Raw genomic sequence first — 13677 nt, forward strand, 5'->3', positions numbered from 1 at the left:
AATCACATAAACAGGTTATTACATTTCTGGGAACGTTCTATACACCAGCCCTCCAGGCAAAGCTGCCCTTAATTTATCCACTGCTATATATATGTTCCAACTTAGGAACATATAGGACCTCAGTATACAGAGGAGCACATGGGCACTGGGGCTTCTACATATATTTGTAAATGTGTGCAATAAAACCCTTCGCTTTTAACATGAAGTGTTGGACAGGGTCTATTTTAGTTGGTTGCAGGCTAACTGGTAAGTGTGCAGGGAAATTTTAATTTGTTTGTGATATGTGTTGACCATTCATGTGCACCTCACTGCAAAGGCTATTTATGAGGTGAATTGGGGTGGTTTCCATCTTTTTTTTTTAAGCTAGTTCGCTGATTTGGTGTTGCAACACATTTGATGTCTTAAGCTTCCATTGGGCTCTTGTTGGGCAGCCAATGTGTTCCTGTGCATTTAATGAGGGGTGTGCTACACTCCACTGCTATATATGCTCCAACTGGAAGACTCTCAAAAATATAGTTAGGACCACAGTATACAGAGGAGCCTTGACGTGGACACTGCAGCTTCCACATATATTTGCAAATGTGTGCAACGTAACCCTCTGTTTTTAATATGAATTGTTAGACAGGGTTCATTTGGTTTGTTTGCAGGCTAGCTGGTAAGTGTGCTAGGAAATTGTATTTGTTTGTGATGAGCATTGTGCTTCCATGTGCACCTTACTGCAAAGACTAGTTATAAATTGAAGTGGTTGCTATCTTTTTGTATAGCGTGTGCTAATGGCCTTCAGGTTGCCATATTGTATTGAATTTTGCAGAAAACTACAGCGCTACAGATTGAAAAGGAAAGGTCATTTTTTTATAACATTCAATCACAATATAGCTTGTCTAGCAATTATATATGCAATATCATTTTTTTTTGCAATTGTTTTCCACAAAAGTGGAGTCATCCTTGTACTTTTTAAAGCAGAACTCCGTGATTTTCAAAAAAACCCCATTAGTACACCCCCCCACACAAAAAGACACACACAAACACTAAACAGTTATCACATTTGGGAAATTTCTTACCGTTTAAGAGATATGACTGAGTTCGTTTTCAGGAAGTCAGCTTTCTCATTTAAAAAATGCTTAATCTTTTCTGGCAGGGAGGATCTCTTATGCCGCGTACACACATTCGGAAATTCGGCCAGCAAAAGACTGATGAGAGCTTTTGGTCGGAAAATGAGACCGTGTGTATGCTCCATCCGACTTTTGCTGGAGGAATTCCCGCCAGCAAAAGACTGAGAGCATGTTCTCAAGTTTTCGGTCGGAAAAAGTTTCTATCCGAAAATGCGTTCGTGTGTATGCAATTCCAACGCGCAAAAACGCACGCATGCTCAGATTCAAGTACGAGACGAAAGCGCTCGGTTTGGTAAAACTACCGTTCGTAATGGAGATGGCACATTCGTTACGCTGAAATTTTTTAAATAGTTTAATGCAGCGCTTTCTCTCCTTCTTTATAATGCTAGAAGAATGAAGTAGTTTTGCTGCTCATATTCACACAGAGTTCTCACAAACTTCTTTCTTTATTATTTCTCGTGATCTCATGAATAATCTTTTTTGTTTTTAACCCACAAGCACAAACTGAACAGCAGTAAAATGATCTGAAAAAGAACGAGTCTGAAAAGCGCAAATCGTCTCTCACCAAACTTCGACTAACACGAGATTAGCAGAAGGAGCCCAAAGGGTGGCGCACTGGCTATTGAACTTCCTTTTTCTAGTTCCGTCATACGTGTTGTACGTCACCACGTTCTTGATGGCCAGAATTTGGTGTGACTGTGTGTACGCAAGACAAGCTTGAGCGGAATCCTGTCGGAAAACCCATCATAGCTTTTTCCAACCAAAATTCCAATCGTGTGTACGTGGCATTAGAACAGCAGCGGCGGAAGAGGAGGGACGGTGCGGCAGAGTGGAGGAGCGGATTGCTGGAAGGGAGGAGGAGGGAGGAGAGAGGAGAAGGAGGACACCTCCTCCACGGGTGGCACAGACCGGGGGCGGTGAGACCTGTTCCTCCCACAACATGTCTGCTTCCTCCTTGCTAGAACTACAGTTGGGCATGTCAGACCACTGGCTGAGCTTAGGAGAGGGATAGCAGCCAGGCGTCTTACAAACAGGATGTCACCAGGCAATAATGTTTTTTCAGCAAGTTCAGCAGCCTGTTACAGAGGAACTACAGAGCTCAGAAGAACATGGATGGCAAGGTTGGTGAAGGTAGAAGATCAGCAACAAGGATATGGAACAAAAGATTTTGTGTGTGCTGTTGACACTGTTAATACAGTTTGATTATTACTAATGTTGCTTGGGATGCTATGCACCATTACTCTGACTTTGCGCATAATTTGATCTTCAAATATAACTAAAGAAAAAACTTTTTTTAGTGTTGGATAGTGATTAGAACATCTGTCAGTTTTAATTACTGTCTGTTTCCTCTTTAGGAAGATTCACCCTCTCTATTTGTCCTGTTTACCATTATCACAGAAAGTAAAAGTAAGAGAAAATCCCCAAATTTGCGTAGTCCCCAATTCTGGTGACCCTGATGACAACTAGGGATTCCCCCACTTTAGAGGGATTTTCTTTCACTTCCTGTTTTGACCATGGGACAGGAAGTGAAGGGTAATCCCCCCAATGGGACACAGATGGCAAAAATAAATCTTACAAGGGTTATTACTCCGCTTGCCGCTGTTTTGTCAGATTTGGTTACCCGTCAGAATGTGTAACGGAAGTGACATTCCGTTGCCGGCATCTTGCTATACCTCGCACTAGCCCACAGTAAGGATACACAGAGAAGGGGGAAAGCGGACATCTTGGTAGACCCACCGGAGTTTTGCATTTTGTACTTATTTTTAACAGTAAAGTGAGTTTAAAAATACAGTACTTACAACTCCATCTGACTGGTTAGATGTTGAATTTTAAAAGCAGCGTACGGATCTCACAAGTTTGCTAATCTGACAGAAGTTCATTTTTTTTTCATTTTAATTCAACATCTAAACATTCATACGTAGTTCTAAGTACTGTATTTCACTATATAAACTCACTTTACTGTTAAAAATAAGTGTAAAATGCAAAACGTCGGTGGATGTAACAAGTTGTCCACTTTCCCCCTTCTCAGTGTATCCTTACTATGCAGGAGTGCGGGGTGTAGCAAGATGGCGGCAACGGAACGTCACTTCCGTTACACATTCTGACGGTCACATTCTGACGGTCACCTAATCTCATGAAACATAGTATCCAAATACATTTTTTTTTTTTTAAAGTTTTGCCTTTAGTCCTACTTTCAGCGTCTGCTCTCCTTAGGCCGACAAGTGATCTTGTCACTGGTAACAACAGCATCAACAGGATTGCTAGGAACTGCAAAGGAAATGCTTGGCTGCTTCTGTGTGTTGCACCCTAACAGGCCAGAAAAGTGAGATGTCACTTCTTCGCTGATGGAAATGCTGCAGGCAAGAGCAGGGGGTGACATCTTGGCTGTCTAGTCAGCGATGGAGCGTCACATGAAAACAGGTGAGTATTGCCACCAGTGAGAGAATTGTTATGCCCCGTACACACGGTTGGACATTGATCGGACATTCCGACAACAAAATCCTAGGATTTTTTCCGACGGATGTTGGCTCAAACTTGTCTTGCATACACACGGTCACACAAAGTTGTCGGAAAATCCGATCATTCTGAACGTGCTGACGTAAAACACGTACGTCGGGACTATAAACGGGGCAGTAGCCAATAGCTTTCATCTCTTTATTTATTCTGAGCATGCGTGGCACTTTGTGCATCGGATTTGTGTACACACAATCGGAAATTCCGACAACGGATTTTGTTGTCGGAAAATTTTATAGCAAGCTCTCAAACTTTGTGTTTCAGAAAATCCAATGGAAAATGTGTGATGGAGCCTACACAGGGTCGGAATTTCCGACAACAAGGTCCTATCACACATTTTCCGTCGGAAAATCCGGCCGTGTGTACGGGGCATTAGTGTGATGTGACCCTTACTTATCTCATGACTCATTTTTGTTTGTTAGTCATGCTGGTCACTAAACCTTTGTTTTTTTGTCATTGTACAAAGAAACAGTATGTAGTCAGACTGCTTTGGGCCCCAATGCAAAGCTTGATCCTGGGCTCCATGATACCTCTTCAATATTTTCAACTAGCAGTAACAAAAAATGCCTCCCTTGAAAATTAAAGGCTTCTTTAACTACCAACATGGCAGATCTGAAAAGCCAGCATTTCTTGCAGATCCACATGAACACTTTTTGATATTACAGCAGCATAAAAACTGATATCATCACTGATGCCTTTCAGTCAAATCTGACTTTAATTAAACTAAGATACAGACATGCTCACTTTTAATCAGCTGGGCTAAAGTCATAGGAAGACCAGAACCAGAGTTTCCCCAAATAGAGTAGACTAACAACATGGCAAAACAAAAAATAAAGTATATTGTTGGCCCATTCCTATTGTACAGTACATGCACCCCAGCCTCTGGTGTGAAGAATGCTGCCTAGACAGGTAAACTGATGAATGACTGTGTTGTTTTATGAAATGAAAATGGAAAAACATTCATTTGGTGCAATTTGGAGAAAAAAAAAACACAATACCTCTGCTTCTATACCTTTGGCTATGTATGAAGTATTGTATTTTATTAAGAGGTACAGGAGATCTTATACTAGCTATAAACTATTCACATTTTCAGGCAGGTTCAGAATAACATGCTTTAAAAAAACATGCATGCATTCTGCAGCGGAAGTAACAAGCAATCTAGGCTTACAGATGAATCTGATATGTAACAGATTCAAAGACTGTAAAGAACACACAGTCAACTCCCACACTTGTCTTCTTTCCACAAGCTAAATTTGTCAAATTACCTAACTTGATAAATGAGCTCCCTACAATAAAATGAAATTCTGAGATTTTTTTTTCTCTAAAGGAGGAGAGTTTTTCTTGCCACTTCATAAATCTTGCCAAAAAAAGTTGCAAGGCAGCATCTGGAGAACAGGTGTACTGCATGAACAGAAGCACTAGAGGTACAATAATTACATATTTTGAGCATATTTTTACTAATTATTACCAGTTTGTTTATTATTCTGTTTTACTAGGTTATAAAGTCAATGTACAAAATATTTGAAGCAAAATAATGTTTATATATGATATTTATAAGACTATAGGTAGCTCAACAATGTTCAAGATCATGATAAACAGTCATGACTAAGCTACACAACCTGATATAAAGATAAACATATGACTGACTAGTCTGACTGGTGGCCCAGAACCTTCCCCCAAATCTCAGCTCATTGCCCTTCCATGCTAGTGGGCAGCACATAAGTGGCAAGTTGTTCGTAGTATGGGAGAACTGTGGCTATATTGGTGGGAACAAAGGCTAGAGGAGGACTGTCATTGGCTGCATAAGCATTGAGACTGTACGCCCATGCTTGGAAGTAAGGAAGGCAGGACTTCTATTAGCGGCAGCCATGGCCACAAATGAGGATCCAAGCCCACTTAAGCTGAGAAGGAAGAGGGGGAGAGCTTGGTCTGAGTGGGGAGAGCTATGTGGAAGCTAAGAGCTAAAGTGATGGAAGAGCTGATTAAGCATCTGTCACTGGCCAATATACAAGCACACATCTTCAATGTGTAGGCAGTGGCTGCACAACACTACAAGAATGCAGTGACCCAGCAAGCTGAAAGGATCTATGATGGCTCTTGTATATCAGAGGCCAAAGGCCATGCAGCAGGTAATTCACAAAAAATCACTGCAGCAGACAGTGTTGAAGCTTTTTGAGTAGTTTGTCACTAAATTAGGGCCGTCTAAGACGACTGGGTTGATGTGCTGGCCCCATTTCTGACTGCAGATTCTGAGCAGATAAACTTTGACTTGACCTGGAATCTTCACATGACTGCAGGGTGTTGAAGGCTAAAATATTGGCCATGATAGGTGACTTTTATGAGAGCAAAACAGGTCCATGCCTGGTGCTCCTGCAAGGCTAAATCTGCCCATGTGTAACTGTGTACACCTTTGCAACTGCTTCAAGATTGGCTGCATTCTGAGGTGCTGTACCCAACTAAGAGTGTGTAGTGGGTCACCTTGAACCTTTTCATTTGTGGTCTTCCCAAGGAACTGGATATATCAATCTGAACCCCCGCCTGTGGATGAAATGGCCACTGCAGTGGAATGATACAACTGCACAGAGGGTAGCACCAAGTATCAGCAGATGACTTCCGTATGTTTGACAGAGGGCATAATGCTCCTGACAAAATCACTCCACCACCTAATCCTCCTGACAACTGGTGGGTTGATAGAGAGCCCAGGAAAGTTCATTGCTGGACTGGTCACCAACTGGGTCATCTAGTGGTCCAGTGCCCAAAGCAGGATGGGCCCATGGAATATGAGTTTGGCTGATGATGCTCTGTGTATGCATCTGTGGCATGTACTGCTATAATTACAAATCTGCATGCAGTGCAGGTTAATGGATAGAAGGTTGCTGCACTTCTCGACTCTGGGAGAGTTGTTGCAAGGAAAGCTAACATCTGGAAAACAAGTGGGTGTCATCTGTGTGCACAGTGAAATGGCCTGTAAAAACCCTGTCCACCTGGAAATTGCATCACTAAAGGTCTTGGTGATGGCAGGGTTGCCACATGACTTATAGATTGTGCAAAACTGGGCCAAATTCTGGGACTTAAATGGAAGTCAAAAGTTGAAGGTTCCAGAAACTTTCCTTAATCATGGGGAACCATATGATGAAATAACTAATGTCATATTTTAGCTTAAGAATAAAGTTAAAGTGGGTTGGGAAAAGTATAAACCTGCAGAGACTGACCTGTGTCCACTGGCAGTGTTTGTAAGATTGGAACCTGAGGCCTCCTGAAAAAATGTTCATAGCACTCAGATGGGAGACCCCACTCTGATCCCCACCAGAGACCAGGTTACAGTGTTAAATGGTAAGCCACTGCAACCTGGGGCAGATATGTGATTCCCTTATTATGTTGTGAATCATGACTTGTTGTATACAATCACCAAAAAGAATGACAAATTGTTCTCCTGGTGTCACCTCAGCCTTTTGGTATTATATTTGGCTTTTGCTCATGTGCATGGGGGTTATCTTGGGGTGGCTAAAACTCAAAAAAAATGTTGCAATAATTGTATTGGCATAGGGTATACCAAGAAATCAAAGCCTTCTGTGAGTATAGCCCAAATTGTTAAATAACTACTCAGCACACCTTTTTCAAAGCCTGCTGGTACCACTTGCACTTATCGAAGTACCCTTTGTATAGCCATGGCCTTGGTAGGCCAATTAGCTAGGGGACATCAGTAAATATTAGTTGTTCTGACTATGCCACCTAGTATCCAGAGGCAGTCCCTTTAAGAAATACCTCATTCAGGTTATCGCATGGGAGTTGTTTCACATGTGCATGAGAACAACACTCCCATCTGAGATCCTTAGTGATAAAGACATCTCATTTATATATAAAAATTAAACAGTAAACAAACTGATGGGTGCAATGGTTCAACATAACGCTAAAGGGGGTGCTCAAAAAAGTGGTTGAAAAATATGGTCGTGACTGGGATTGTTTACTGTCTCATTTGTTGCTTGCAATATTGGACGTTCCCATATTCCGTGTAGACTACAGAATGTAGTTACTTGGGAAGAAGAGACAACGCCCTATTAGAGCATATTAGAACACATTGCTCAAATACAGATCTAAATGTCATGGGTGATGTTCAATGAGAAGCAATTGCAAACAAGAAACTTGATGCCGACTATACGATTGGTCTACAAAAGTCAGAGAGTTTCCACAGGTGATCGAGTTCTTACATTGGTGCCAATTTTTGAGCGCAAATTCTTAGCAAAAAGGCATCATTTGAGATAGTGGAAAAAGGTAGGAAAGGTTAACTATAGACTCTATCAGCCCACAAAGAGCCTTACTAGAGTTCATGTTAGCCTGATCAAACCCTGGAAGGAAAGAGAGGCTTTATTAGCTTAACCAGGCTTTTATAGCATATCAGACAAATCAGGAAGATCCAGATTCCCAGAATAAAGAAAGGAATAACAGAGACCTCCATTCCTATCAAAAAATAAGAGTCTGAAAAAGTCCTGGAGAGAAATCAGGAAACTTTCCCAAGCTTTCTGGGCTTAATTAATATAATTGAGCATGATATTCTCATAGACCATGGGGTCCATGTGAATCTTAAACCATACCTTATTCCCTAAGCCCACTGAAAGAATGTATCTATAGAGCTAAAAATACAGTTGACCTTGGAACCATTGATGAGTCCTCCAGTAGTTGTCCAAGCTCTATAGTCTTAGTCCCCAAGCCAAATAGAACTTGGTGATTCTGTACTGATTTTTGAAAATTAAATGAAGTCTCCAAGTTCAGGAGACTTGGGAACTTTAATCTCTGGTGGACAAATTAATTTAAAAATGAGATGGTTCATTTACATCACCACTTTTGGTGTACAGTATCTCACAAATATATAGTAAATATTTTATTATATATTTTCGTGTGGCAACACTGAAGAAATTATGCTTTGCTACACACAGCCATTAATGTCTAAACCACTGGCAACAAAAATGAGTACATCCCTAAGTGAAAATGTCCAAATTGGTCACAATTAGCCATTTTTCCTCCCCGGTGACTCAATAGTGTTATAAAGTTTTAGGTGTGAATGGGGAGCGGGTGTGTTAAATTTGGTCTATCACTCTCACTCTCTGATACTGGTCACTGGAAGTTCAACATGGCACCTCATGGCAAAGAACTCTCCGAGGATCTGAAAAAAAGAATTGTTGCTCTACATAAAGATTGTATAGGCTATAAGACGATTGCCAAGATCCTGAAACTGAGCTGCAGCACAGTGGCGAAGACCATACAACGGTTTAACAGGACAGGTTCCACTCAAAACAGGCCTTGCACGTGCTCAGCGTCCTATCCAGCGGTTGTCTTTGAGAAATAGACGTATGAGTGCTGCCAGCATTGCTGCAGAGTTTGAAGGGGTGGGGGGGTCAGCCTGTCAGTGCTCAGACCATACGTCACACACTGCATCAAATTGATCTGCATGGCTGCCATCCTAGAAGGAAGCCTCTTCCAAAGATGGTGCAAACAGTTTGCTGAAGACAAGCAGACTAAGGACATGGAATACTGGAACCATGTCCTGTGGTCTAAGGAGACCAAGATAAACATATTTGGTTCAGATGGTGTCAAGCGTGTGTCATGGAAACCAGGTGAGGAGTACAAAGACAAGTGTGTCTTGCCTACAGTCAAGCATGATAATGAGAGTGTCGTGGTCTAGGGCTGCATTAGTGTTGCCGGCACTGAGGAGCTACAGTTCACTGAGGGAACCATGAATGCCAACATGTACAGTGACATACTGAAGCAGAGCACGATCCCCTCCCTTCGGAGACTGGGCCGCAGGGCAGTATTCAAACATGATAAGGAGCCCAAATACACCTCCAAGATGACACTGCCTAGCTAAAGAAGCTGAGGGCAAATTTGATGGACTGGTCAAGCATGTCTCCAGACCTAAACCCTATTGAGCATCTGTGGGGCATCCTCAAACGGAAGGTGGTGGAGCGCAAGGTCTCTAACATCCACCAGCTCCGTGATGTCATCATGGAGGAGGGGAAGAGGACTCCAGTGCCAACCTGTGAAGCTCTGGTGAACTCCATGCCCAAGAGGGTTAAGGCAGTGCTGGAAAATAATGGTGGCCACACAAAATATTGACACTTTTGACCCAATTTGGACATTTTCACCTAGGGGTGTACTCACTTTTGTTGCCAGCGGTTTAGACATTAATGGCTGTGTGTTAAATTATTTTGAGAGGACAGCAAATTTACACTCTTATACAAGCTGTACACTCACTAATTTACATTGTAGCAAAATGTCATTTCTTCAGTGTTGTCAATCACTGATTTATTATATAAAGTATATGGCAATAATAGTATTCACAAGGTAAAATAATAACAGCTCCGGGATTGGCATCTCTGGCCGGGACGATTCGCATGGTTGTGTTTTCCCCTCTGCGTAACCACATGCATGTAAGTACTTTGGACAGATTCATGGGTGTGAGGGGGCTTTTCACACTCCCTGCATTTTCCAACCCTTCTTCCAGATTAACACAACGCCCTTATTATATATTTTCATTTTTTAGATGAATTATTACGGTCTTGCTCCTGACGAGTGACTTAAAGGTCCCGAAACGCGTAGAGCTAACAACTGCCGTTACTACCACCCATTCATGAATCCATCACGGCCGTTCTTTTCCACCAAGTACTTTTTCTTTTTTCCCAATGTGATGCTTTAATGCATCCTTTTACTGATTTCAGTATTACCTACACTGCAATTAATCACGCTCTTATGTGACCCGTGCAACTGTAAAATACTGCCTTACATTTTCTATGAGAGTCAAAATGCTTGTTCTCAATATTATTTTTCCTACTTACCTTACCTCTACTAAATTTTCATTGATGCTTTAATGCGCTAGCTACTTTAATGAGTATTTTTACAATACAATTAATCATGTTATTATGTGACCTGTGTTTCTGTAAAATCCTCTTTTAGAATCTGGTTGGATAATGTATTTATATGTGATGATTTACTTTGAATACAATGTATCACTACACACAATGAACTCCCAATCTATGTCCTAAAAAAATGACTCAATAAACAAACCATTCTTTAATTCATTTCTTTACTGCATCCGTGTGCTTCACTCAAAGTCCCACCCCCCCATTACTTTTCTGTTATAACAAACGGGATGGAGGATGGGATCTATACGGCCCCCCATTCTCATATAAAGTCCCACCCTTTCCACTCCTTTGTTCAACCTATAGGGATGGAAGCACACGGCTGCACTTATAGTATACATTTTGAACATTTGCTAAGGCTGCTCCTCAGCCGCTCATAGTATTCCCCCATTCATTTCCTATTTTCTCTGTGCAGTGGGAGTGTTCCCTTGCACACATCATGTGTATTGCTAACTTTATAGTTACACTTCTCTGCAAATCTCTCCCCATTTACATTATTAATTTTGCAGCCTTATGTTTGCATTGTGACTGCACACAGGGGTCACCGGCCGCTGCTTCTATCTTCCTGTGCCACCTCTGTCATATCTTGGAGCTGTGACGAACACTGTGGGCTTCCCACCCGCCCCCTCTCACATTGGGTGGGCGGGGTTTCCCCCACTGCTCGTCAGCGCCATGCTTCGCATGTCAGCTGTCTGGCGCCTCTTCAGACGCCTATAAATCAGCTGGCGGCTTTACCATCACAGCTGCGGGGTTATCTGGTTGGCGCCTGGGACTGGTCACGCTGGGGTTGGCGGCCAGACACCCTGTGTGTCCCCCGCTCCCCGCTCTGTTACTGCATGATGTTGGGGGCTGGTCTAGGACGGCTCTCCCGGCTGGGGCTTCCCCCCTAATTGTGATTTGCACTTGCCTTCCCGACACTCTCTTCCTCACCACATCACCTTCCCCTTTGGCTCTCTTGTCCAACTGAATGCACACCAGGTAACACCAATCTCACTTCCATGTTCTATTTCTGTCCCCCCCGTTTCTCACCCCTTTTCCCTCCTCTCCCCCCTCCCCCCCCTTCCTTCTTCTCTCTGCCTTCCTTCTCTTTTTTTACTTTTTCCTTCCCTGCCTCCCCTCAGCACTTTGCCCTGTCACTTCACCCTGCTTCTCACTCCCTCATTCTGTGTTATCACATCACTTTATCACTTACCATACTCCCTTCATTTCCCATGCACCACTTTCACCAGCCCCCCTCCATCCAGCTAGTCCCCCTATGGGACCTTCTCCCCTCTCTTCCTTTCCCCCATTATTCACATTCTTCCCTCATTTCTCCACCTTCACTAATTAGGGATGCTGCCACTGTTGGCTGCACGCTGCCTGGACAGGTCCCCTCAGCTCCGGGATTGGCATCTCTGGCCGGGTCGATTCGCATGGTTGTGTTTTCCCCTCTGCGTAACCACATGCATGTAAGTACTTTGGACAGATTCATGGGTGTGAGGGGGCTTTTCACACTCCCTGCATTTGCCAGCCCTTCTTCCAGATTAGCACAACGCCCTTATTATATATTTTCATTTTTTAGATGAATTATTACGGTCTTGCTCCTGACGAGTGACTTAAAGGTCCCGAAACGCGTAGAGCTAACAATTGCCGTTACTACCACCCATTCATGAATCCATCACGGCCGTTCTTTTCCACCAAGTACTTTTTCTTTTTTCCCAATGTGATGCTTTAATGCATCCTTTTACTGATTTCAGTATTACCTACACTGCAATTAATCACGCTCTTATGTGACCCGTGCAACTGTAAAATACTGCCTTACATTTTCTATGAGAGTCAAAATGCTTGTTCTCAATATTATTTTTCCTACTTACCTTACCTCTACTAAATTTTCATTGACCCCTTAATGCGCTAGCTACTTTAATGAGTATTTTTACAATACAATTAATCATGTTATTATGTGACCTGTGTTTCTGTAAAATACTGTTTTAGAATCCGGTTGGATAATGTATTTATATGTGATGATTTACTTTGAATACAATGTATCACTACACACAATGAACTCCCAATCTATGTCCTAAAAAAATTACTCAATAAACAAACCATTCTTTAATTCATTTCTTTACTGCATCCGTGTGCTTCACTCAAAGTCCCGCCCCCCCATTACTTTTCTGTTATAACAAACGGGATGGAGGATGGGATCTATACGGCCCCCCATTCGCATATAAAGTCCCACCCTTTCCACTCCTTTGTTCAACAACATAATAAGTTCATAATGTAAACCATAATAAAAACCAAATACAATTAGGATATATAAAATATAACAGTGATATTGATAGCATAATCCACTAGTGACATAGTAAGTTCATATTGTACATATGGTAGAAAAACCACTTTCATTGAAGCGTGTCTCCCTGGTAAAAAGTGTAACTATTAAGTGTAACTTTATGCTATCAATATCACTGTTATATTTTATATATCCTAATTGTATTTGGTTTTTATTATGGTTTACATTATGAACTTATTATGTCGTTATGTCGTTATTTTACCTTGTGAATACTATTATTGCCATATACTTTATATAATAAATCAGTGATTGCTAAATACCTGTTTTACAATGTTATTGATGTTCATGGCTTTAGTATACCCAGTATTGTCCACTTTCATTTGTATCGTGATATCTCCAGGGATGCATGTTTCATACAAAGTCCCACCCTCTTTCCCTTTTTTCAAATTATTAGGGATGGAGGTGCCTGGCGTTACATGCCTTGCACTCTCATATAAAGTCCTATTTAGCTGTTTAGGTTTTTATTTTTATTTTTGTGTACAGTGCTAAAAAGGCCTAAGAAAGTGCACCAGAAGACCCCCTTTTCTGACTACTTTTCTCAAAGACCCCATAAGTGAACAGAGGACAAAGAAGAGGAATGCTGTTACTATTTGGAAGTAGGAGGATCATGTTGACAGCCACTGTGAGGTGAGAAACAGCTGGCTAAGCACAGAGCTGTGCAATATTTTTTTGGACTTGTGTGCTGTCTTGTCTTTTTGCTGAAGTTAGGCCATTTTTGTGTTCTATTCATTTATTTTTTGGCTGGAATAAAGGAGACGTTGATCTGTGTTTTCCCCTGATATCCACACTAAATAATGGGGATCCATAGCAA

At 41.8% G+C, this 13677-nt stretch overlaps 1 long non-coding RNA gene across 2 annotated transcripts in view; it reads left to right on the forward strand.

Moving 5' to 3' along the window:
- The window catches only part of LOC141116920 (uncharacterized), a 132535-nt gene that overhangs the window by 81914 nt on the left and 36944 nt on the right, over positions 1 to 13677 (forward strand). The window contains exon 2 of one of the 2 annotated variants that reach the window (XR_012237070.1): positions 13350 to 13493. The exons of the other annotated variant lie outside the window; for it this stretch is intronic. This is a non-coding gene — a long non-coding RNA (uncharacterized lncRNA). The remainder of the gene's footprint in view (positions 1 to 13349; positions 13494 to 13677) is intronic. 2 annotated transcript variants of the gene reach the window in all.

Source organism: Aquarana catesbeiana, linkage group LG01, assembly GCF_042186555.1.
Source record: "Aquarana catesbeiana isolate 2022-GZ linkage group LG01, ASM4218655v1, whole genome shotgun sequence".
NCBI lineage: Eukaryota > Metazoa > Chordata > Amphibia > Anura > Ranidae > Aquarana > Aquarana catesbeiana.